Genomic DNA, 27,754 nt, shown 5'->3' with positions numbered 1-27,754 from the left:
GCCCAATGAGCGACGGCATCTCCTTTAGCCCCGCCCATCGAATGGCGATTTCGCGCCAAAACCCAAGCTCTTGGAGGGCTGCCCGTGCGCCTGCGCAGTGTTACAGTAGCCTGGGCGTGTTCTCTCAGGGGCACAGGAAAAGTTTGCGTCTTTGTCCGAGTGGTTTATTCAAATCACCCCACTGATATTGAGTGGCGGCGTTAAGACTGCGGAACAGAAAAAATGGTTTAAGGCTGAAACCACTTGCTGAGCGGTCTTGTTGAAGGAAGTAAGCTGGAAGCGAATGGCAAAACCTGGGTGACTGAGGAAAAAGCATGTCTACAGAGGGGCTGGGGGCTGGGGCTTGGTACTTCCTCCGCTATTCGTGTTTAAATTCAGAATGCGGTATTGGGATTCCAAAACTTACTACCATCGAGTCGATTCCTACTCATATTGACCCTATTAGGTAGAGTAAACCTAACCCGCCTGATGTCCAAGACTCTTTACTGTAGAAGGAGAGAGCACCTGGTGTTTTCAAACTGCCCACCTCACAGTTAGCAACCCAACCAGTAACGACTACACCACCAAGGGTCCTGTTGGTATTAGAATTGGAAGAAGGTTTATGAACAGCCTGTGATAAGCAGGTGACACCGTTTTGATTGGTGAAAGTGAAGACTTTAAACACTTGATGAAAGACCAAGGATTGCAGCCTCCAGTATGAATTACAACTCTATAAAGAAGAAAACCAAAATCCTCACAACTAGATCAATAGGTAACATGATAAATGGGGGAGAAAGGTTGACGTTGTCAAGGATTTCATCTTGCTTGCCTCCATAATCGATGCTCATGGAAGCCACAATCAAGAGATCAAATGATGCATTGCATTGGGTAAATCTGCACAAAACCTTCAAAATGTTGAAAATCAAAGAGGTTACTTTGAGTTGAGGATGAAGATGTGCCTGACCGAAGCCATGGTATTTTTCATCGCCTCCTATGCCTGTAAACATTGGACGTTGAACAAGGAAGACCAAAGAACTGATGCATATGGATTATGGTGCTGGCAGGGAATATTGAAAGTACCATGGGCTGTCAAAAGAACAACAGAAAAAATCTGCCTTGTAAGAAGTACAACCAGAATGCTCCTTAGAAGCAAGGATGTAGAGTTCGTCTCATCGACTTTGGACATGCGATCAGCAGAGACCAGTCCCTGAAGAAGGACGTCATGCTTGGTAAGTAGAGGGACAGTGAAAAAAGAAGATGATCCTTGCCTAGATGGATTGACACAGTGGCTGCATCAATGGGTTGAGATATAACAATTGTGGGGCTAGCACAGGACTGGGTGGTGTTTCATGATGTTGTAATAGGGTCGCTATGAGTTGGAACAGGTTTGATGGCCGCTAACAATAACCACAACATGTTTTAGAGTGGGAGCCCTTAATCCACTTTTGAGTCTCCACATAGGTTCAGCCTCCATGGGGTTCTTTCTGACTATTGACCAGGAAGGTGAAAGGCTTTGCTTTCAGGCTGAGTATGAAAGTAGAGTGCTATATTTCCATGGCCAGCTTAGGGAAGTGCAGCCAACCCAATGCCATCAAGTAGGTAAAAACCTTAAGCATGGCCATCCAGGGCACCCAGGCAAGTCCCTGAGGGCGAGGCTGCCCCTCCCTGGCCTGCTAGGGGAGTGACAGTAATCTCTTTTATACACACTCTGACACAAAGTTCCCATACAAGGCCTGGTGGTTCAAACCCACCAGACATTTCTCAGGAGAAACGAAGCTATGTGTTTCCATAAAGATGAACAGCCTTGGAAACCCTATAAAGGGTCTTTATGAATTGGATTCAACTAGACAGCAGTAGGTAGGGTCACATAGTCATGATTCATACCCTGACTACCTTGGTAGGAGGGCCCCGAACCCAGCGTGTAAACTTTCTAATCTTCAGTAGTGTTCTCCCAACCACTCTCCTGTTCCTGCTTCTGCAGTCCCACCTGCAACTGTGATGAACTGCCAGTCAACCTTTTGTGACAGTCTCCTTTGTTCTCTAAGCCTTTGGATACCATTGTGGTCTCATGCTGGTGGTCATCTTTGTCCAGATGATTTGTGTTCATTTTTGTGCTCTCAAAAAACTCATTGCCCTAAGTGAATTCCAACTCATAGTGACTCTGTAAGACAGGGAGAACGGCCCCTTTGGGTTTCCAAGACTGTAATCCTTTACAGGAGTAGAAATGCCCTTTCTCCTGTGGAGTGGCTTGTTGCTTCAAGCTTTAGACCTTCTGGTTAGCAGAACTACTACACCACCCGGATTTCTTGTCCTAAGACATAATATGGGTCTCTATAAAATATATTTGAGTTTAGCATCTCTTTCCCCTTAAAATACGGCGTAAGCTTCCACTGTCTGGGGCACCACCTCCCCAGTCAATGGCTCTTTCCTCCCAACTTCATTTCGCTTGTGTTTGGGTTCCAGAGCCCTCCTCTCCCATAAGGGAGCTCTTGTGGGCTGTCTGGATCCCTCTCTTGGCTTCAATGAACAACGACTTCAAAGGGTATCGTCAACTTGAGTTTTTTTCTGGGCCAACAAGGTATTAAAAGATGCCTGGCCTTCAGCAATTGTGTCGGGGCAGGCTGGTGTGCTTCTCCCATGTGGGCTTTGTCGTTTCTCAGCTAGATGGCTGATTGGTGAAGAAAGCTGATGGTGAACAGCTATCAAAAGAGACAAAGTTTGGGGTCTTAAAGGCTTGAAGATAAATAAGTGGCCATTTAGCTCAGAAACAACAAAGCCCACATGGAAGAGGCACACCAGCCTGCCCTGACACAAAGGGATCAGGTATCAGGCATCAAAGAACATCAAAGAACAAAAAATCATATAATTGTGAATGAGGGTGTGTGTGTGGAGTGGGGACCCAAAGCCCATCTGTGGGTAACTGGACATCTCCTTACAGAAGAGTCACAGGAAGGAGAGGAGCCAGTCAAGGTGTACTGTAGCAATGATGAAACATACAATTTCCCTCTAGTTCTTAAATGCTTCCTGCCCCCGACTATCATGATCCCAATTCTACCTTAGAAATCTGGCTAGAGCACACGGGCCTGTGCGGTCACAAGGTGTCGAAGGGATCAGATATAAGGCATCATCAGAACAAAAAACATCTTACCATAGTGAATGAAGGGGAAAGTGCAGAGTGGAGACCCAAAGTCCATTTGTCGGCCACTGGAGATCCCCTTGCAAAGGGGTCTAGGAGAGGGGATGAGTTAGTCAGGATGTGATGTAGCACTGACAAGAATACAGCTTTCCTCTAGTTCCTAAATGCTTCCACCACCACCACCACTATCATGATCCGAATTCTACCTTGCAAGTCTGGCTAGACCAGAGGATGTACACTGGTGCAGATAGGAGCTGGAGGCACAGGGAATCCAGGGCGGATGATACCTTCAGGACCAGGGGTGTGAGTGGCTATCCTGGGAGGGTAGAAGGAGGGTGGGTTGGAAAAAGGGAACCGATTACAAGGATCTACATGTGACTTCCTCCCTTGGGGACGGACAACAGAAAAGAGGGTGAAGGGAGACGCCAGACAGGGCAAGATATGACAAAATAATAATTTATAAATTATCAAGGGCTCATGAGGGAGGGGTGAGCGGGGAGGGAGGGGGAAAAAAAGACCTGATGCCAGGGGCTTGGGTGGAGAGCAAATGCTTTGGGGGTGATGAGGGCATGAATGTACAGATGTGCTTTGCACAATTGATGTAAGTATGGATTGTGATAAGAGTTGTATGAGCCCCTGATAAAACGTAAAAAGAAAACTCCAAACCAATATGTCTCAACAGCATGGATGCATAAATCATTAATAAATTATTATCAACCTAATTAAAAAAAGAAATCTGGCTAGACCAGTGGATGTATATTGGTACAGATAGAAACTAGAAACACAGGGAATCCAGGACGGATGATCCCTTCAGGACCAGTGGTGAGAGTGACAAAACTGGGAGGGTGGAGGGAAGGGGGGGCAGGGGAGAAAGGGGGAAAAGATTACAAGGATCTACATATAGTCTCCATAGGGGACGGACAGTGGAGAAGTGGGTGAAGGGAGACATCGGACAGTGTAAGATACGACAAAATAATAATTTATAAATTGTCAAGGGTTCAGGGGGGAGAGGGAAGCAGGGAGGGAGGGGGAAATGAGGAGCAGATGCCAAGGGCTCAAGGGGAAAGTAAATGTTTTGAGAATGATGAGGGAAACAAATGTACAAATGTGCTTGACACAATGGATGTATGTGTGGATTGTGATAAGAGTTGTATGAGCCCCCAATAACGTGATTTAATAATAAAAAAAGATGCCTGGCCTACTTCCATTTTTTGAAGCTTTCAGTATATTCAAAAGATGTAATGCCAAACCGTATGACAAAAGTTAGTGTAATTCGTTTTAACACACTCACACACAAATGTACCATTCACAAAGTAGTGCCTGGGTTCCCTTCAAATGCTGTTTGCTAGTGTTCTGTAGCGTACCTGTGACTGCTATCTGTTGCCTCATCTAAAGATGCCAGGAACACGCGAGGCTCTGTGTCCGCACCAGCCCTTCCCAACTCCAGATCCCATATTCACTGAATACCCTATATTCACTGAATGTAATCCCTGAAGCTCAGCGTACTTCTGGAAAGTCACCACCCTGTAACTAGTTGCCAGTGTAGAACTATTCTGTAGGGTTCTTAAACCTGTGAGCTTTTTAAACATTTTTTAAAAATCATTTTATTTATTTATTTTTTGAGCGTTTATTTATTTATTTATTTATTTATTTATTTATTTATTTATTTATTTTAACAATTTATTAGGGACTCATACAATTCTTATTTAAATCATTTTATTGGGGCTCATACAACTCTTATTACAAGCCACACATACATCCATTGTGTCAAACACATTTGTACATTTGTTGCCATCATCCTCAAAATCTTTGCTTTCTACTTGAGTCCTTGGTATCAGCTCCTATTTTCCCCTCCCTCTCCCTTCCTCCTCCCTCATGAACCCTTTATAATTTATAAATTATTATTATTTTGATGTCTGACGTCTCCCTTCACCTACTTTTCTGTTGTCCGTCCCCCAGGGAGGAGGTTATATGTAGATTCTTGTAATAGGTTCCCCTTTTCTACCCCGCTTTCCCTCCACCCTACCAGTATTGCACCTATGACCTTTCAGAAGCAATAGTGTGTGCTCTCAGGTGTTTTACAGTGGGTTCCAACTGCTAACCTTCAGCTTTAGCCCATATGTAACCATTTTTACCACCCAAGGAGCCATCACTAAACTGAACCCATTTCTGCCGAGTCAATTCTGACTCACAAATGAGGAGGGAGGCAGAGATTTTGGTTTTTCACTGTAGAGTCAAATTGTCTTCTTAAAAAGTGAATATGCGTGATTTTCCATAGGGAGTTTTTGTTTGTTTGTATGAGGGAAAACAAACAAACAGAGCTGCTCACTTCCAAACTAAACCAAACTTGGTAAAATCAAGGCAATTCCAACTCATAATGATCTTCGAGGACAGGTTAGAATGGCCCCAGAGGTTGTAGAAACTGTCAGTCTTCATTGGTATAGCAGACCTCTTCTTTCTCCCACTGAGGTTTCAAATTCCTGACCTTACAGTTAGCAGCCCAATGTATAACCACCACTATTCTCCTTTGAGCTGTGTGCCTATTATTTGCTAATCAAACGATTCTTGAGGAGGGGACTTGTTAAGGAACAGTGAAAAAAGAAGCAAAGATAAAAAAAAAGCAAAGATACAAAAACACGGTGCCGTGGGTCTACAAACTGGCTCTGGCATAACAACTATTAATTGGATGTCTGCTAATAGTCAGTTGAGATATGTGGTTGCCAAAGAATCCATGCATTTGAACTGTGGGGCTGGAGAAGGACACTGAAAGTACCATGGACTGCTAAAAGGACAAACCAGTCTCTCTTGCAGGAAGTACGGCCAAAGTACTCCTTAGAGGCAACAATGGCAAGACTCCGTCTTACAAACTTTGGACTTGTTGTCAGAGAGACCAGACCCTGGAGAAGGACATCATGCTTAGTAAAGGAGAAGGGCAGCGAAAAAGAGGAAGTCCCTCAACAGCGAGATGGATCACACAGTGTCTGCCCAATGGCTGCAAGCACAGGTACAATTGTGAGGGTGGTGCAGGTGGTGCAAGTGGTGGTGGGGGGTTGTTCTGTGAGCATGGATCAAAACCAACCCGATGGCACTAGCAACAACACTCTCATTTAGCAGGTGTTCCGTCCATTCCTTAGGAGCCCTACTGGTGTAATGGTCACACATTGGGCTGCTAGCGGCAAAGTCAGTAGTTCAAAGCAACCCGGCATACCATGGGGAAAAGAGGAGGACTCAGTTTCTAAGACCATTGGAAAGGTGTTTTCTGATGGTCTTAGGTGACCCCTGTGAAAGGGTCATTTGACCCCCAAAGGGGTCATGACCCACAGATTGAGAAACACTGAGTTAAGTTCTCACAAACCCACAGGGGCAGTTCTGCCCTGTCCTATAGGGTCGCTATCAACTCTATGGCAGCGATGTCGGTTTCATTTCACTTTGATCCATTCATTTAGTGTTTGCATATTCACTGAGTACTAACCAGATGGTAGGTAATTTTCTGGGTTCCAGGGTTATAGGACTAAACATGACCTTGCTATCATGGAGCTTATATTCTGATAAAGGATAAGCTAGATATGTATTTATTAATAAGATAGCTAGGGATCTGGAAAACTCTTGTTGAAGAGAATTTGCAGAGGTGTGTGATAGCGAATAGGAGCTTCCTTTGGATTGGATGGTCGTATGGAATAAGAACCGTAACCTAAAGGATGAAAAGATTTAGCTCTGAGACTGGAAAAAGTGGTCCAAACAATGGGACCATTGAGGGCAAGGTCCTGAGGCAGGAACAATAGCTGCCACTTCCAATACAGTGCTGACTACGTCTAAAGCAGTTCATGGTACTCTAAAAAATTCTTTGCCGACACCCTAATTCAGATGCGCCACTTCTTCTCTGGTTGTCTTTATTCACTGTTGAGCTTTCACATGCATCGGAAGTAATTGGAAATATCACGGCTTGCGTCAAGTGCCCCCTAGTCTTCAAAGCACTATGAATTTCCAGCAGAACAAGTAGATCTCTCGTGAAGGAAGTACAGGCATAATGCTCCGTAGCAGGTGGAGAAACCAGTCCTTGGAAAGGAACATCATGCTTGCTAAGAGAGGAGGTGAGTGAAACCCTCAACGAGATGGGTGGACACAGGGACTGCAGCGATGTGCTGAAACATAGCAATGATTGTAAGGGTGGTGCAGGAGCCGGCGAGGTTTGTTCTGTTGTACCTTGGGCTCCTATGCGTCAGCCGGAAAAAAACTAACAACAACCACATGACTTAAACACGCTTAAGCATCCGTGCATTCTCTTTATTGTAGCCACACAACAGCCCTAAGAATCATATGATAACACATGGCAGAATTGGTGCTTGACCCAGGCCGAGTGACTCTCATTGCCATATACCTAGCCACTAAAGTCCCCTAGCCCCGGCAGGCCAAGTTTGAAGGATGGAGAGGAGGCCAGGGACAGTGGAGCCTGGAGACCCGTGGGTAAAATAGAAGGAGCAAAGCTGGGGAGGCAGGCAGGAGCAGGTGAAAGTAGAAGGGAACAGGGGTCATACTGGGTCTGGTCATAGGAACACATTGGGATCTGGTTCTCTATGGTAGTTAAATTGAAAGATTTTAGCAGAGGAATGATGTGATCTGATTTGTATTTTTTAAAGTACCGCTTTGTTGCCTGAAAAAGGTATTAAATAGCATTTATTGGTGTTAAACCTGAGCCGGTAAACTTGGAGACAGCTTACCAGCTCTTCTGGCACCGATCCAGATTGTTGAGAACCCCACCCAGCAGCAGCACTGGACAAATGACAAACGGACCGCATGTGATTAACTTTCTCTCAAAGCCTTTATCAGGACTGGTTCTTCTGGCCATCCTCCATCAAGGACGGGCCTGTTCATGGTGAGCTGTGTAACAGAGGTCTCTAACAGATGGCCTTTCCCACCCATCAGGGCCTGCTCCCGAGGAGCACCTGCTGTGCACCTGCTGTGCATGGTTGGCTGTGTTCACCAAGGGCCATGCATTTTTATTTTCAGCAGCACCTCACCTAGAGGGAAGCTTTAACTTGACTTTTTTTTTTAACTGAGAAATCGTTTTTAAGGAACTGACATTTCAGAATGGAAAGGTATAGAAGCTTATTTGAGAAATTTATATATAACAGTTCTCTGGAGGCTGCTCCCAGAAGAGAAGCAGTAAGTGCAGGAAGCCCCCACGTTTTCCAGGATGCTGTGGAGAGTGGAGCATGGGATGGATAAGGAGTGATGACAGATTTATTTGAAAATGGAATGTTTAACTACTAGTCCTATTTCGTGTCCGTGGCACAAACACTAACTATGAGCTGAAAGGTTGGCAGTTCAAATTTAGCAGAGGCATCATGGAAGACAGGCCTGGCTATCTGCTTCTAAAACTTCAGTTTTGAAACCCTATAGATCATCGTGTGTCAAACTGACTCAACAACTAACAACAATTGCAGCAATGCTCATTGAATAACAGCGAGCAATAAAAAAGCACAACAGCAAAAAAAAAAAAAAAAAGCACAACAGCTCCATCCTTCTACTCTCTCTCACCGGTTCTTCTTTCATCAGCATGTTTAGTGCTGGCCCCCTCATCAGTCTGACTTGCATTCAGGTTTTCCATGCTGCCCATCCTTTTTCTTTCTTTTTTAAAAAAATCATTTTATTGGGGGCCCACACATACAACTTTTATCACAATCCATCCATCCACTGTGTGAAGCACATTTGTACATTTGTTGCTATCATCATTCTCAAAACATTTTATTTCTACTTGACCCCTTGGTATCAGCTTCTCATTTTTTCCCTCCCTCCCCATGAACCTCCCCCTCCCTCACAAACCCTTGATAATTTCTAAATTATTTTTTTTCATGTCTTACACTGTCTGATGTTTCCCTTTACCCACTTTCTGTTGTCTGTCTGTCCCCCAGAGAGGGGGTTATATATAGATCCTTGTAATTGGTTCCTCCTTTCCACTCCACCTTCCCCCCACCCTCCAGTATTGCTACTCTCACCACTGGTCTAGAGGGGTTCATCTGTCCTGGATTCCCTGTGTTTTCAGTTCCTATCTGTACCAGAGTACATCCTCTGGTGTAGCCAAATTTGTAAGGTAGAATTGGGATCATGATAGTGGGGGCAGGAAGAATTAAGGAACTAGAGGAAAGTTGTATGCTTCATTGTTGCTACACTGGTCCCTGACTGACTGGTCTCCTCCCTGTGAACCTTCTGTAAGGGGATGTCCAGTTGCCTGCAAATGGGCTTTGGGTCCCCACTCCGCACTCCCTCTCATTCACAATGAAATGATTTTTGTTCTTTGATGCCTGATAACTGATCCCTTCGACACCTCATGATCACACAGGCTGGTGTGCTTCTTCCATGTGGGCTTGTTGCTTCTGAGATAGATGGCTGCTTGTTTATCTTCAAGTCTTTAAGACCCCAGATTCTATCTCTTTTGATAGCTGGGCACCATCATCTTTCTTCACCACATTTGCTTATGCACCTGCTTTGTCTTCAGTGATCTTGTCAGGAAGATGAGCATCATGGAGTGCCAGGTTAATAGAACAAAATGTTCTTGTGTTAAGGGAGTACTTGAGAAGAGGTCCAATGTCCATCTGCTACCTTAATACTAAACCTATAAATATATGCACACATATATTTCCCCATCATCATATATAAATATATTTATATATGTACATACCTGTATTTGGACCTCTATAAATGTCCTTTGCATTTCCTAGTTCTTTCCTCTATTTCCTTTTACTTTCCTCTTGCCCCATTATCATGCTCAGCCTTTATTTGGGTTTCAGCAATTCTTCTTGGTTACATTGCCCTTGATCAAGCCCGACCAGGCCTCTTACACCCTCCTCACCACCTATTTTGCATCACTTGTTGTTTCCTTGCCTCTTGGTTTGTTAACAACACTTCCTTTCCCCACCTCCCCCTCTCCCATGTCCCCACTGGAACTGTTGGTTCAGTTGTTTTCTCCTCCATATTGTTTATCCAGCTTATCTTATCTAGATAGACCTGCAGAGATAATAATGTTCACAAAAACATGATAGAGAAAAACAAAGCAACAAAAGGAAAGAAAAGAAAACAACAACAAAACCAATGACCAAAAAAAAAAAAAAAAAAGCCTGTAAATAGTTGAAGGTCTGTTTGTTGACTTTTGGGAGTGTTTTCCGGTTGAGTCTGATGGGGTGCCATGTCCTGGCCCCAAAGTCTATTTTTGGTATTCCCTTGGGACTTCCTTGATCTGCTACCCTTGTTGTTCTGTTGCACACCCTAGTGTTTTGCCCCTGGTGGGGTCAGATTGGGTGCAGTGCTCTCACTGTGTCACCAGTGTTGTCCCCATAGGCTGCCCATCCATTTTGCTTTTAATAGTATTGTTGGCATATAATTCACATAACATACAAACCAATCATTCAATCACATCGAGAAGAGTTGTATAATCATTACTATAGTTTGAGAACATTTTCTTCATTCATGTTCTCATCATTATTAGCTCCCATTTCCCCCCAACCTCTCCTGCCATAATCCCAAGAAACCATTAATCCAGTTACTGTCTCTAGAGATTTACTCATTGGAATTTCCTATACAGAAAAACATTTTAAAAACCAACAAAAACTAGCAATAGCAAAGTACAACAGATAAAAACCTTATTTGAAAAGAAAGTAGAGACATGCTTGATCAGAGCACACAGGAGGAAATGAAGGGGGAGAAAGAGAGAGTGGAACACAGCCTGGCCCACCAAGCCTTGCTGTCAACTTACCTGCTCAGAGCAGCCAATCCACAGAGAAGACCATTTGGCTGGCCCCACTATGACACATGCCATCCCTCACTGACCCACAGCCCTTCAGGGGACAACAGTGGAGACACAGTGTGGGAACTGTACCTAATCTGAGTCTACCACACTGAGACCAAACACTAAGGGCGTGGAACAGAACAGCAAGGGGAACAGAGCAACCAAGTCCAGGGAATACCAAAAATAGACTTTGGGGCCAGGGCTTGGCACCCCATCAGACTTGGCTGGAAAACACTCCTAAAGACCAACAAACAGTCCTTCAACTAACTACAAGATTGTCTTTTGTTGTTGTGTTGTGTTTTTTTTGTTTTGTTTTCTTTTGTTGCTTGGTTTTGCTCTGTCTTGTTTTTGTGCATGTTATTATCTCCGCAGGTCTGTCTAAATAAGATAGGGTGGATGAACAATCTAGATGAGAAAAGAATGGGACTGTCAGTTCTGGGTGGACATGGGAGGGAGTGGGTGGGGGGGGAAGGATGTGGTGTTAACAAAACCAGGGAAAAGGGAACAACAAGTGATCCAGTTCAGTGGTGAGGAGGGTGTAGGAGGCCTGGTAGGGATTGATCAAGACTAATGTAACCGAGAGGAACTACTGTAACCCAAATGAAGGCTTAAAATGACAGTGGGACAGGAGGAAAGTAAAAGGAAATTGAGGAAAGAGCTAGGAGGCAAAGGGCATTTATAGGGGTCTAAATAAAGCCATGTACACATGTAAATATATTTATATATGAGGATGGGGAAATAGATTTATGTGCCTATATTTATTGGTGTAGTATTTAGGTAGCAGATGGACATTGGGCCTCCACTCAAGTATTCCCTCAATGCAAGAATACTTTGTTCTATTAAACTGGCATTCCATGATACTCACCTCCTGACATGATCACTGAAGACAAAGCTGGTACATAAGAAAATGTGGTGAAGAAAGCTAATGGAGCCTGGCTATCAAAAGATATAGATAGCGTCTTGGGTCTTAAAGACTTGTAGTAAGCAGACCAATGCATTACCCACTCCACCACCAGGGCTCCCTCTGGTCTTAAAGTCTTGAAGGTAAACAAGCAGCCATCTAGCTCAGAATCAACAAAGTCCACATGTAAGAAGCACACCAACCATTATGATTATGAGGTGCTGAAGGGATCAGTTATCAGGCATCAAAACAAAAAATCATAACATTGTGTGCTCACCTTCCCAATACGATCGCCGAAGACAAATGGGTGCATAAGCAAGTGTGGTGAAGAAAGCTGATGGTACCCGACTATCAAAAGATATAATGTCTGTGGTCTTAAAGGCTTGTAGGTAAATAAGAAACCATCTAGCTGAGAAGCAACAAAGCCCACATGGGAGAAGCACACCAGCCTGTGTGATCACGAGGTGTCGAAGGGATGAAGTATCAGGCACCAAAACCCAAAAATCATATCATTGTGAATGAGGGGGAGTGTGGAGTGGGCACCCAAAACCCCATCTATAGGCAACTGGATATCCCTTACAGAATTGTCGTGGGGAGGAGACGAGTCAGTCAGGGTGCATTGTAGCAACGATGAAGCATACAACTTTCCTCTAGTTCCTAAATGCTTCCTCCCCACCCACTATTACCATCCCAATTCTAACTTTCAAATATGGCTGGACAGGAGGATATTCACCGGTACAGATAGGAACTGAAAACCCAGGGAATCCAGGGCAGATGATCCCTTCAGGACCAATGGTGAGAGTGGCGATACAGGGAGGGTAAAGGGAGGGTGGGGTGAAAAGGGGGAACCAATTACAGGGATCTAATATAACCTCCTCCCTGGGGGATGGACAACAGAAAAGTGGGTGAAGGGAGACATTGGATAGTGTAAGATATGACAAAATAATAATTTATAAATTATCAAGGGTTCATAAGGGTGGGGAGAATGGGGAGGGAGGGGGAAAAATGAGGACCTGATGCCAGGGGCTTATGTGGAAAGCGGTGTTTTGAGAATGATGAGGGTAACGAATGTACAAATGTGCTTTATACAATTGATGCATGTATGGATTGTGATATCAGTTTTTGAACCCCCAAACAATGATAAAAAAAGAAAGTAGAAAATATTAAAGACTGGAACAAATTTAAAATGGATCATAAGGGAGATCAAATGATAGAGTGCTAAATTTTAACCCAACTTCATCTGCAATAATCCCCTTTCCAGTGCGGTCCTGCATGTTAGCAAGGCTGTTTACATCCTTTGTCTATGTGGTCTATGATCACTTTCTGATACTTTCTAACCACCGAGTTTACGTGACTGCTACTTCATTTCAGTCTGAGTACGGTTTGATGTTGGATCCTAAAATTTCAATGATTTCTAGCCACAGTGACCGGAAGGGTCAACATGAAGGCGCTTCAAAAATTTAGTGGAAAAAATCCAATTACTTTTCTCTTTTATTTTGCCACAAACTTTTCGAAGCTCCTTGTGTATGTGACCTTATGGAGTGGGGAAGGAAGTGAGAAAGCCTGTGTTTAGCGTCTCTCTATATAAAACCAAGTGTTGCTGGGCAGTCACCTCAACAAGAAGCACCGCTCATTTCTATGGTTTTCTTCAGTCTCTGAAGATTTGTACTCCCATCTCCTGTAGACCAGTGGTGTCAGATGTTTAGGCATCATTAAAGGGGGATGGCTGGAAGGCCAGGAGCCCTAGAAAGCAGGCACCAGGCTGCTTTTCCTGAGAGGGCTGTATAAGCATTGGCTCCATAAAGTCACGCTTAGCTCATAAAATGTCTAGTCATTGACAAGGGTAAGTTAAAAGTATTGCTACAAAATCATAGAAATCTCTACTAAAAAAATATCAAAGTGTGAAACTATTCTTTCTTGGTTGGTTTTGCCATATCTTTAAAGAATGTGCTGGAATTGGCATCCGGACGGTATTGTATCTGCAGATGAATTTAGGTAGTATTAATATTCCATAATGGCCAACTTTCATATCCATGTTGTTGTTAGGTGCCTTCGAGCAGTTCCTTTTCATAGCGACCCTTTGTACAACAGAATGGACCATCATCCGCCCACTATTCTTATGCTTGCGCCCATTGTTGCAGCCACTGTGTCAGTCATCTTGGTGAAGATCTTCTTCATCTCCGCTGCCTTCTATTGCACCAAACACCGTGTACTTCTTAGGGACGGGTCTTGGTTGATAACATGTCCAAAGCAATTGAGACAAAGTCTTGCCATCCTTACTTATAAGGAATATTCTGGCTGTACTTCCTCCGAGACAGATTTAGTGTGTTCTTTAGGCAGTCCCTACTTTCAACATTCTTCACCAGCACCATAATTAAAATTCACCAATCCATCTTTGGTCTTCCTTATTTAGTGTTCAAATTTCACATCCATATTTAGAAATTGGAAATAGCATGGCTTGGGTCAAGTGTGCTTTAATCCTCAAAGTAAAATCATTGCTTTTCAACACTCTAAAGAGGTCTTGTGCAGCAATGTGTCATTTGACCTCTTTTTCTTATGATATTTTTGATAGACTCTTTAAAATTAATTCAGATTTAATACATATATATCATCTGTAGTTCAGTCATGTCCATCAGAATTGTACAATTGTTACCACAATCAGTTTCCAAACATTCATTTTCTACATGGATTCCTTGAGACCATCTCCCCTTTACCTCACCACCACCACTGTACTCCCCTTTCCCGTAACCCTTATTCTACTTTCTGTCTCTTTAGGTTCATGAAGTATTGGGTTTCAAATACCAAAATCATACAACACTCATGAGGGAGAGGGGAGCAGGGAGGGAGGGGGGAAATGAGGAGCTGATATCAAAGGCTCAAGTAGAAGGCAAATGTTTTGGGAATGATGATGACAACAAATGTACAAATGTGCTTGACACAATGGATGTATGTGTTGATTGTGATAAGAATTGTACAAGTCCCCATAAGATGATTAAAAAAAAAGATAATAGAATTTTTCCATGGACTTGTTGAAGCCTCTTCCTATTGAGACTCATATTTTGGCCTATTTCTCCATGATGGAATGTTTAAGTACTTTTTGGTATCTAGATTATGCTCATTCACTTGGCGATAAGGAAGGTATGTGACGATTTTCCTCATTCTTGATATGTATTCAATAATTTCTCATTTCCTCATTGTGCATGGTACATGGTTACACGTAAACCTTTTCTGTTTCATTTATGAGTTTCTGTCATGTTCTCTTTTAAAGGCCTATAAATATTGAGTGCTCAATTTTGTCATTGTTAAATGAAAAATAAACTACCGACTCACTTGCAAACATAACAAAACAAAAAAACATATAACACAATTTCAAGAGGTGATCCCCAAAGACATAACACCTCTGAGATATACCCTAATATGAGCAAACAAAAACCAAACCAAACATACAGGAAATTTTGGAAACCAGATCAGGTCCAGCATGCATCCAAGGGGGAAATCTGCTGACTGTTGTTGTTTTTTAATCATTTTATTGGGGGCTTGTACAATTATTATCACAATCCATACATACATCCATTGTGTCAAGCACATTTGTATATTTGTTGCCATAGTCATTCTCAAAACATTTGCCTTCTACTGAGCCCTTAATATCAGCTGCGCATTTTCCCCCTCCCTCCCCCATCCCCCACCTCATGAACCCTTCATCATTCATAAATTATTATTATTTTGTCATATGTTACACTGTCCGATATCTCCCCCTGCCTTCTTCTCTGCTGTCCCTCCCCCAGGGAGGAGGTTATACGTAGATTCTTGTAATCAGTTCCCCCTTTCTACCCACATTCCCTCCACCCTCCAGGCATCGCCACTCTCACCACTGGTCTTGAAGGAGTCATCTGTCCTGGATTCCCTGTGTTTCCCATTGCTATCTGTACCAATGTACATCCTCTGGTCCAGCCAGATTTGTAAGGTAGAATTGGGATCATGATAGTGGGGCAGGGAGGGGGGAAAAAGCATTTAAGAACTAGAGGAAAGTTGTATGTTTCATCGTTGCTACCCTGCACCCTGACTGGCTCATCTCCTCCCCACAACCCTTCAGTAAGGGAGTGTCCTGTTGCCTACCGATGGGCTTTGAGTCTCCACTCTGCACTCACCACATTTACAATGATTTTTTGTTCTTTGATGCTTGATACCTGATCCCTTCGACAGCTTGTGGTCACACAGGCTGGTGTGCTTCTTCCATGTGGGCTTTATTGCTTCTGAGCTAGATGGCTGCTTATTTATCTTCAAGCCATTAAGACCCCAGGCACTATACCTTTTGATAGCTGGGCATCATCAGCTTTCTTCACCACATTTGCTTATACACACATTTTTCCTCATCAATCGTGTTGGGAAGGTGTGCATCCTGGAATGCCAATTTAATAGAACGTGTCCTTGCATTGAGTAAGTGCTTGAGTGGAGGCCCAATGTCCCCACACTCTTCTATAAATATATTTACATATGTACATTACAGTCTTTAGACCTCTATAAATAACCTTTGTCACCTAGTTCTTTCCTCTATTTCCTTTTACTTTCCTCTTGTCCCACTATCATGCTCTGCCTTCATTTGGATTTCTGTAATTTCTCTCGGTTACATTGTCCTTGCTGTATCCCTACCAGGCCTCTCACACCCTTCTTGCTACTGATTTTGGATCACTTATTGCTCCCCAGTCCCTGAGTTGGTCAGCACTACCTCCTTACCCCCGCCTTCCCCTCTCCCATGTCCCCCTGAACCATTGGTCCCATTGTTTTCTCCTCCAGACTATTCATCCAGTCTATCTTATCTAGATCGATCTCTAGGGATAGTAATGTGCACCCAAAATCAAGCCATAGCAAGCTAGGCAATGAGTGAGAACACAGCAATGACAACAAAAAAGGAAACCAATTACCCCTAGAAAAATAAATTATGGTAATTAAAAGAAAAAATTTTTTAAAGAAAAAAAAACCTGTAAATAGATAAAGGTCTGATTTTTTATCTCTAGGCATGTCCTTCAGTCAGGTTGGATGGGGTACCATGCTCTAGCCCCAGAGTCTGTCCTTCGTACTTCCCCAGGGACTCCCTGCTCTGCTCCCACGGTTGCTCTGCCGCACGCTTTTAGTGGTTAGCCTCGGTGTCACAGGGTCAGTCTGGGCCAGTCCCGACACTGAGTCTCCCTGCTGTTTTAACGGTTCAAGTCAGATTTAAGCCTTTGATCTTCTATACTGAACTCTCCATTGCACTCTGTTTAGTAATCACTTGCTTCCTATGCCTCAATTGTGGATAGAGGGAGTTCTTCACTGCGGCTTCCATGAGCATTGATTGTGGATCCAATCAAGGCAAAATCCTGGACAACTTGAATCTTTTCTCCTTTTATCAAGATGTCACCTATTGGTGCAGTTGTGAAGATTTTTGTTTTCTTTACAGTGAGCTGTCATCCATACTGAAGGCTGCAGTCCTTGATCTTCATCAGCAAGGGCTTCAAGTCCTCCTCACTTTTTGCGAGTAAGGTTGTGCCCTCTGCATAGCTCAGGTTGTTAATAAACCTTCCTCCAGTCCTAATGTCGCATTCTTCTTCATGTAACCCAACTTCTCTGATTACTTGCTCGGTCTACAGATTGAATCAGAATGCTGGGAAGACGCAATCCTGACACATACCTTTCCTAATATGAAATATGCAGTCTGCGCTAGTTCCCTTTGCACAACTGCCCGGATGAGCACAAACTGAGGTGTGCTGGAATTCCCATGCTTCTCAAAGTCATCCATGGTTTGTTATGGCCCACACAGCAGAATACCTTAGCAAAGTCAATGAAACACAAGTAAGCATTTTTCTGGTATTCTCTGCTTTCAGCAAGACCCATTTGACATCAGCAACCATATATTCCTTATTCCACGTCTTCTTTTGAATCAAGCCCGTCAATGTTGTTGGTAATCTTCAGAAAATTTTTATTTTTGTGTGATATTAATGATATTTCTCCATAATGTGTGCATTTTGTAAGTCACTGTTCTTTGAAATTAGTCCTCCATAATGAGGTGGGTCGAGTTAAGCCATGGGAGCAAAGCCCTTGGGACATGTTCATTTAATGGGCACAACTCAAGGTGAGAAGAAACAGCTGCCAGCATCAGCTAGCAATCGATCTTGGAATGTAGGAAAATTGGAATTGTACAAAAAGGATATGGAACACATAAAAATCAACATCCTAGGCTTTAGTGGGCTGAAATGGACGGGTATTAGCCATTTTGAATCTGAAAATCATATGGCTGAGAACAGTGGGCATGGAACAGGTTATTAGTTGTCATTAAGTCCACTACGACAGAACGAGACGTTGTCTGGCCCTGTGCCATTTTTGCTATCATAGGTATACTTGAACCCACTCGTAGTTATTGTGTCAATTCGTTTCATTAGAGATTTTTCCTTGCTTTTACTGAACCTTGACTTGCCTTTTCTACAGTCTTGTCTTGTCTTGATGGTGTGTCCAAAATAAGTAAACTGGTCCTATAATTCTTGCCTTTAAGGAGCATTCTGACTCGTGATGGCATAGTGTGTTAGTCTGAGTATTTTAGAGAAACAAATCCACAGAAACTCATGTATAAGAGAGAGCTTTACATAAAGGGTAAGTGCACATCAAGAAAACATCCCAACCCAGTGCTACCCGAGCCCACAAGTTCAACATTAACCCATTAACCCATATGTCCAACACCAATTCACAAAGTCCTCTTCCATCTCACAAAACAGAGGCAATGATGCTGACTGCAGGAGGAAAGACGAGTCAGTCAAAGTGTAAACATCTCAGCACTGGCAGGGGTCTCCACATGGCTGCTCCAGCACCCAGGGCTGCATCGGGGTAGGTCCATGTGGCTTCTCCTCAGGGATGTCTTGCAGGAAGTGAGCCTTACCAGCTGGAGCAGGGAACTGGCTAAGGCACCTGCACCCTAGTCCGACCATCACACAGCAAGAGATCAGATAACTAGAAAGGTGAGGCTTACTGAGACATTTATCTCTCTGCCCTTCAGTTAACCCCATATGTGTTTATTGGCCAGGTTGACGTACACAATAAACTTTTAAATAACTCACATAGTGTTTATACTTTGGGCTGCTAACTACAAGCTGAGCAGTTTGAAACCACCAGCTGTTCCTAGGGAGAAAAATGAGGCTGTCTACACCCATAAAGAATTCCAGCCTTGGGAACACCCAGAAGAAGTTGTACTCTGCCTTATAAGATCGCTATGGGTTATATTTATTATTTTCTTTTTAAAGGAAGTTTTGTTTTATATTAAAGAAAAACAAAGTTCACCAATATGTCCAATAATAATTATGCTTAACCCTTGGTACACTATACAGATTGAGTAAATACTGGATTGGTAAAGTCAAACGTACGGCCACTGAGCTGATCCTGACTCACAGTGACCCTACAGGACAAAGATTGGTCCATAGGGTTTCTTTTTAAAAACATTTTATTAGGGGCTCACACAACTCTTATCACAATCCATACATACATCAATTGTGTAAAGCACATCTGTACATTCATTGCACTCATCATTTTCAAAGCATTTGCTCTCCACTTAAGCCCTTTGCATCAGGTCCTCTTTTTCCTCCCTCCCTCCCCACTGCCCCCCCCGCCTCATAAGCCCTTGATAATTTATAAATTATTTTGTCATATCTTGCCCTGTCCGACATCTCCCTTCACCCCCTTTTCTGTTGTCCATCCACCAGGGAGGAGGTCACATGTAGATCCTTATAATTGGTTCCCTCTTTTCAACCCATTCTCCCTCTACCCTCCCAGTATCACCACTCACACCTGGTCCTGAAGGTATCATGCCTCCCTGGATTCCTTGTGCCTCCTATCTACACCAAGTGTACATCCTCTGCTCTATCCAGACTTGCCAGGTAGAATTCAGATGATAGTGGGGGGTGGGGTGGGGGAGGAAGCATTTAGGAACTAGAGGAAAGCTGTGTTCCTCTTTGGTGCTACATCGCACCCTGACTGACTCACTTCCTCCCCTAGACCCCTTTGCAAGGGGATCTCCAGTGGCCAACAAATGGGCTTTGGGTCTCCACTCTGCACTTCCCCCTTCATTCACTATGGTAAGAATTTTTTGTTCTGATGATGCCTTATACCTGATCCCTTTGACACCTCGTGATCGCACAGGCTACTCTGCTTCTTCCATGTGGGCTTTGTTGCTTCTGAGCTAGATGGCCGCTTGTTTATCTTCAAGCCTTTAAGACCCCAGATGCTACCTCTTTTGATAACCTGGCACCATCAGCTTTCTTCACCGCATTTGCTTATTCACGCTTTGTCTTCAGCGGTTGTGTCGGGAGGGTGAGCATCATAGAATGCATCGTAGTATTCTTGCATTGAGGGAGTACTTGAGTGGAGGCCCGATATCCTTCCGCCACGTTAATACTAAACCTATAAATATAGGCACATAGATCTATTTCCCCATCCTTGGAGGAGTGTTCTTATAAATTTGTGCTAACAAAGCAATGCTGATCATGTGGCAATTCATATTAAGAAACTTCTGCAAGGGTTTAAGTGGAGAGCAAATGTTTTGAGAATGATGAGGGCAACGAATATACACCGGTGCTTTACACAATTGATGTATGGATTGTGGTAAGAGTTGTATGAGCCCCCAATAAAATGATTTTAAAAATAAACACATAATTAAAAAACACAAGTTAAAAAAACAAATCAAACTTCTGAATGGAAGCAAGTCTCAGGAGTTCAATAAGATCAGCTGTTGCCTGCATTAGCTCAGAATCTACTTGATGTCTTCATAGATTCTGCGCCTGGCTGTCACTGGTTCCAAGGTTCCATTTTGGCGAGCAAACATTTCCCATTAGCAGGAAAACAATTGACATGCTAAACTTTATCTCTGCCGACTCATTTGCAGTCAAAGTTCCACATATCTCACATTTCCTTGAGAACCAGGCCTAATTGAACTTTCTAATTGGGAGAAGCCTAACAATGCTCATTCTAATGTTCCGTTTGGTTTCTTATTACTGTCATCAGAAAAGCTTAACAAGGCAATAGAGCTGTATTTATTTTTTCATGCTGGAGGTTATAATTTTAAAAAGTTGGTTTTTTGTTTGTTTGTTTAGGGCATAGCAATTAAAAGATTTTTTTTGGAATGTATTTCAAAACCTGTCACAGGACATCCTAGAGGAAGCTATGTGCCCTGGCATTCCATGCCTTTGCCCTGGCAGTTCGTAAAGCACTATCTACAGAATGTGCGGCTGCTTTTATGAACATGATTAAAGAGGCCTCTTCAAGAGCAACTCTAGGGATGCGCCACTTTTTACAAGACACCCCCAAAGTCTAATAACAATAATAATGTCCTCATTTCCCTCTCCCTTCAGAGGCCAGAGCATGTGGTGCCAATGGCTCATAGGGACGGCCACTAAGCAGAAGGTTAGGGGTTTGCATTCATCCAGAGGCATCTTGGGAAAGAGGTCTGGCGATCTGCTTCTGAAGGAGAACCAGCCATTGCAGAGCTTATGGAGGCCAGTTCTGCTCCGACACCCCGGAGCCACTGGCGGTGGTAGAATCAATCACACTGACCATGAACCACCACTCCGCCACAGAGCCAGCCCCTCACTTAAACCCATACCTGGTTGTATTTCTTTCTTCTTTTTAAATTTTTTTATTTTAACAATTTATTGGGGCTGATACAATTCTTTTCACAGTTCATACATATACATACATCAGTTGTATAAAGCACATCTGTACAGTCTTTGCCCTAATCATTTTTTTCTCTTTTCTTCTTTTACATTTTATTAGGGACTCAAACAACTCTTACCACAATCCATACATATACATACATCAATTGTATAAAGCACATCCATACATTCCCTGCCCCAATCATTCTCAAGGCATTTGCTCTCCACTTAAGCCCCTTGCATCAGGTCCTCTTTTTTTTTTCTCCTCCCTTCCCATTCCCCCCTCCCTCATATGCCCTTGGTAATTTATACCTCGTTATTTTGTCATATCTTGCCCTATCTGGAGTCTCCCTTCCCCCCTTCTCTGCTGTCCCTCTCCCAGGGAAGAGGTCACATGTGGATCCTTGTAATCAGTTCCCCCTTTCCAACCCACTCACCCTCCACTATCCCAGCATCGTCCCTCACACCCTTGGTCCTGAAGGTATCATCCACCCTGGATTCCCTGTACCTCCAACCCTCATATGTACCAGTGTACAGCCTCTGTCCTATCCAGCCCTGCAAGGTAGAATTCGGATCATGGTAGTTGGGGAGAGGAAGCATCCAGGATCTGGGGGAAAGCTGTGTTCTTCATCGATACTACCTCACACCCTAATTAACCCATCTCCTCTCCTAAACCCCTCTATGAGGGGATCTCCATTGGCCGACACTTGGGCCTTGGGTCTCCACTCTGCACTTCCCCCTTCATTTAATATGATATATATATACATATATACACATACATATATACATATACACATATATACACATACATACACACACTTATATCTTTTTTTTTTTTTTGCATGATGCCTTATACCTGGTCCCTTGGGCACCTCGTGATCGCACTGGCCGGTGTGCTTCTTCCATGTGGGCTTATTTGCTTCTGAGCTAGATGGCTGCTTGTTCACCTTCAAGCCTTTAAGACCCCACACACTATCTCTTTTGATAGCCGGGCACCATCAGCTTTCTTCACCACATTTGCTTCTGCACCTGGTTGTATTTCTTAGAAGACTGATTTCTTTTTCTGATATGTAATGAATATCTTAGACTATATTAATGAGGTAGTTAGTTTATTGTGCCAACCTGGCCAATAAACACATGTGGGGTTAATTGAAGGGCGGAGGGATAAATGATTTGGTGAGCCTCGCCTTTCTAGTTCTTGGGTCTCTTGTTTGTGATGGTAGGACCAGGGTGCAGCTGCCTTAGTCAGTTCCCTGCTTTAGCTGGCAAGGCTGACTTCCTGCAAGACAACCCTGAGGAGAAGCCACATGGACCTATCCCAATGCAGCCCTGGGTGCTGGAGCAGCCGTGTGGAGACCCCTGCCAGTGCTGAGATGCTTACACCTTGACTGACTCGGCTTTCCTCCTGCAATCAGCATCATTGCCTGTTTTTTGAGATGGAGGAGGACTTTGTGAATTGGTGTTGGACATATGGGTTAATGTTGAACTTGTGGGCTCGGGCAGCGCCGGGTTGGGATGTTTTCTTGATGTGCACTTACCCTTTATATAAAACTCTCTTATACATGAGTTGCTGTGGATTTGTTTCTCTAAAGTACCCAGACTAACACAATTAACTTGGCAGATTATTTGGACTTCAAAATAGTTACTTTCTAGAGATTTTCTCCACAGAATACTTCTCTGACCACCTACCAAATGACATGGAGTGCTGCTGGCAGGCTTGAGTGGTGTCTAGAACAGGAAAGGGCTCTAACCATTCCAGGCTGTAGCTCAAGCAGCAGATTCTGGGAGACTGTGGTAGGAAAAGATGCCATGTAGAATTTATAAGGAGCCCCAGTAGGGTAATCACAAATAGACCTACCCCCAGGCCTTGTACACCATCCAGAAAGCACCCCCTACTTTGGTACAGGGCCTTGGTAAAGACAAAGTGCCTGCTCACATAGGACAGTATGTGACCACATGGCCCAAGTTTCCCATCGGTCTTGAGTTCTTTCAGTGATAAGGACTAATTGCAATCTACTCTAAGAGAGGGGTACAACAGACTGGGAAGGAATAGAGGGTCCAAGTGGCATAACCAGGAGTCCCAGAGCCCCATGTCATTTGTGCTGTTGCTACAGTTATTTTCCCATCGCAAACTTATGGACACATTTGTGGGGAACAAAGGAAGCTCCCTAAAGACCAACTTGTGGAGGAGGCAAAGGGTCATGCATGAGTTGGCTTGGTAAATGGGTTCCTTTAAGCACTCACAGAAGCCCCTGAAAGACTTGAAATCATCTCTATGAATAGTGCCCTTGGTCATTTATTTAGTACGGAAAGAGAACTAACTCAAGGGGGTACATAAATTCGTGGCATTCACGAATGGCTGAGCTGATTAGTCAGAAGCCAAGAGAGAGAAAGATTCTAAATTTGTGGATAAGGCAACTTGTAGAAAAGGCATATGGAAGGACTTATGTGAGTAGGTACATGGTGTTAAGACCTTGTTATGACAGGTTAATGCCCACCCAGGAATTTCCACCCCCAAAGAGGTACTAGATGACAGTTTTGGCCAATGGATGTCAGCCAGCCTCTATCATTGGCTCTCCACAAGGCTGACCCAACAGGTTCATGAAGCAATAGCTAAGTGGCAGGGATTGAAGAGATGGGGGTCAAAAGTTTCCACTCAAGCCTAGTTTCTCCCACTGTCAAATGTCCTGTCAGTGAGTTGAGACCTCGGTATGGCTCCATCCCTCATGTTTGTCACATCGGACCCTTTCACTCTAGAAGAGACAGCAATAGAAAGTCTTTCATGGTCATCAAACATGGATGCTCTTTATCATTCTTAGATATTTCAAATACAGATGCCTGAAGGGCAGGAGCCACACACTGAGCTTCCAGCACAGGGAATCAGGTGCAGCAGAGTGCTGCCGTCCTTTCTGTGTATTAACAGCACAACCCAAATCCACACCTTCCAAAGCCATAGGAGGAATCAGTCTGGCCATCCTGTGTTTCTTAAAACGTTTCATTGTGATTTAGCAAGGGGTTTACATATTAGATCACCATTTTGCATTCCACAACTTAAATTCATCAAACCTACCAATGGCTTGCTCTTTTAGTCTGGCAATCTTCCACCCTGTAAACACCGAGAGCAGCCGACTTTTTGTTTTGTTTTATGAATTACCTAAGAATAACTTGAAGGACTTGAATTCAAATCACAAACCTTTCTTACTTGTTTCTACCAGAACTGTTTGCTTACTGGATGCAGATGGCGCCTCTTGCCTACTCTGCTCTCTGGGGAGTCTTCCAGTGCGATGAAAGAGATGTTTGCCCAGGATGCCTGCTCAGCCAGCACGTGTACACGTCTTACATGTTTTGGAGACCAGGAAGTAAAATGTTCCTTTTCAAACTCAAGCCAATAAGATGGGTTTAATCCCACCACTGCTGTTGTCAGCTTTCTGAATCGTCTTCCTCCAAAGCCCCCATGATTGTACTGTGTGCTTTGAGAAAATGTATCAGGATCGCCCCTTGGTGGTCCCCCCAAAGCTGCCATCATCTTCTGAGTTGATATCTCTGCCTTGAGTTTGAGAGCGCCTCAGAGCATTCTCATGTTCCGATTGGATCTTTTTTTAAAAAGCCACCTCGATTAACCAAAGACAAGGGTCTTACTGGGAAAACTTGTCTGCGCCCACCCATCAACTTGAAAGACGTGCGTATGCATGCATGACCTGGACTCCCAGGGTCAAGTTTCACTCCCCTTGTATACACTGAGTTTGCCATTTTTACCACTTAGAAGCCACATTCACTGTATTCACTGTGTGCTCCCACCACAACCAATTTTCCTAAGTTTTTACCTTTCAACGACTCTCATCCCCGCTTCTCTCTAGTTCTTTTTGTTGTTAGGGGTCAAGTTGGCTCCAACTTATGACACCCTATGACCAACAGAACTAAACACTGCCTTGTCCCGCGCCTCCTCCGTCATCGCTATCTTTTAGCCCATTGTTGCAGCCATTTGTCAGTCCATCTCATCGAGCTTTCTCTGTCCCTGATGCTATATTGTACCAAACAGGGGTCCTTCTCGGAAGATTGCTCTCTCCTGACTCATAAATGACCTTGTCGGACAGAGGGCTCCATCAGAGGGGTTCCAGGACTCTCCATTTTTTATGTAAAATGTTTTAGCCATTTTATTATATATCGTGCATGTCAATTGCGTTGCTTCCCTCTGGTATTCATTATTAGATTCCTATTTCCTTCCCACCACCCACTCACAACCCTAAGGACCGGAATCTAGAGAGTTACCTATCCTGGATTCCATACACGGAAAATCATGCAAAACAAACACACACAAACCCAGTAACAACAAAACAAAAACATAGAAAAACCTCCATTTAAAAGAGCAGAAAATAATAAAAACTAGAAAAAAAATTAAAATCAGTCAAAAGGGAAAACAAACAATAAGGTGATATTTTTCTTTAAAAAATAATTTTATTGGGGTCTCATACAACTTTCACAATCCATATATACAACCCTTGTGTCAAGCACATTTGTACATTTGTTGCCCTCATCATTCTCAAAACATTTGCTTTCTGCCTGAGCCTTTGGTATCAGCTCATTTTCCCCCTCCCTCCCTGCTCCCCCTCCCTCAGGAATGCTTGATAATTAAAAATTTATTAGTTTAGCATATCTTACACTGTCCGATGTCTCCCTTCACCCACTTTTCTGTTATCCATCCCCAAGGGAGGAGGCCATATATAGTCCTTGTAATCGGTTCCCCTTTCTATTCCACTTTCCCTCCATCCACCCTCCCGGTATCGCCACTCTTAGCACTGGTCATGAAGGGATCATCTGTCCTGGAATCCCTGTTTCCAGTTCGTGTACATCCTCTGGTCTAGCTGGATTTTTAAGGTAGTATTAGGATCATGATATTGTGGGGGGGGGGGAGGAGGGTCAGGAAACATTTAAGAACTTGAGAAAAGTTGTATGTTTCATCGTTGCTACATTGTACCGAATGGCTCATCTCCTCCCTGTCTTTAAGGGGATGTCCAGTTGCCTACAGATGGGCTTTGGGTCCCCACTCCACAGCTCATTCAATATGGTAAGATTTTTTGTTCTTTGATGCCTGATCCCTTTGGTACCTCATGATCACACAGGCTGGTGTTCTCCTTCCATGTGGGCTTTGTTGCTTCTGAGTTAGATGGCCGCTTATTTACCTTCAAGCCTTTAAGACCCCAGACACTAGATCTTTTGATAGCCGGTCACCATGATAAGGTGATACATTTTTAACTTAACCACATTTGCATGAATCCATTCTCAAATGCACTGTCTGAAAGCAAAGTCTTTCATATCCCTGGTCAGTGGTCAGAGGATTGATTCACTGGAGGCTTAGTCCATGTGGGGACTCTGCAAATGGCTTCTGGGTTTTCCAGTCATCCATAGCCTTCTGCAAACCGGGTGGTACTAAGAATTCAACATCTAATATTGTTCCCTTCTCCCGTCATAGATTTCATTATTTCCAATCCTTGGCTTACACAGGCTGGTGTGCTTCTTCCATGTGGACTCAGCCGACACCTCACTTTAAGGCTGCTTGTTTTAAGAGAAGTCTTTAAGATTCCAGACACAATCTGATTTTTTTACTACACTTTGCTAGAGCACCCATATCTTTAGTGATCTCTTTATGAGGGTAAGTATTAAGTAGGGCTGTATCGTAACAATTAATTGTCTTATGATGCTCACCCTCCCGACACAACCGCTGAAGCCAAAGTGGGTAAGCAAGCAAATGTGGTGAAGAAAGCTGATGGTGCCCGGCTATCAAAAGAGATAGCGTCTGGGGTCTTAAAGGCTTGAAGATAAACAAGTGGCCATCTAGCTCAGAAGCAACAAAGCTCACATGGAAGAAGCACACCAGCCTGTGTGATCATGAGGTGTCGAAGGGATCAGGTATAAGGCATCATCATCAAAAAAAAAAAATCTTACCATAGTGAATGAAGGGGCAAGTGCAGAGTGGAGACCCAAAGCCCATTTGTCAGCCACTGGAGATCCCCTCACAGAGGGGTCTACAGGAGATGAGTCAGTCAGGGTGTGACGTAGCACCGATGGATGAAGAATACAGCTTTCCTCTAGTTCCTAAATGCTTGCTCCCCCACCCCCACTACTATGATCCGAGGTAGTGGAGGTACAGGGAATCCAGGGTGGATGATACCTTCAGGACCAGGGGTGTGAGGGGTGCTTCGGGGAGGGTAGAGGTAGAGTGGGTTGGAAAGAGGGAACCGATTACAAGGATCTACATGTGACCTCCTCCCTGGGGGATGGACAACAGA

At 43.7% G+C, this 27,754-nt stretch overlaps 1 long non-coding RNA gene across 1 annotated transcript; it reads left to right on the top strand.

The window, feature by feature from the left end:
- The first annotated feature begins 44 nt into the window (after positions 1 to 44).
- LOC142424656 (uncharacterized) lies at positions 45 to 27,754 on the top strand. The gene is made up of 3 exons (XR_012779380.1): positions 45 to 1,208; positions 5,927 to 6,119; positions 24,683 to 27,754. It is a non-coding gene; the product is annotated as an uncharacterized LOC142424656 (long non-coding RNA).

Source organism: Tenrec ecaudatus, chromosome 13 (genome assembly GCF_050624435.1).
Source record: "Tenrec ecaudatus isolate mTenEca1 chromosome 13, mTenEca1.hap1, whole genome shotgun sequence".
NCBI classification, from domain to species: Eukaryota; Metazoa; Chordata; class Mammalia; order Afrosoricida; family Tenrecidae; genus Tenrec; species Tenrec ecaudatus.
The sequence above is the reverse complement of the archived record's forward strand: the minus strand, read 5'-3'. Positions and strand labels throughout refer to the sequence as shown.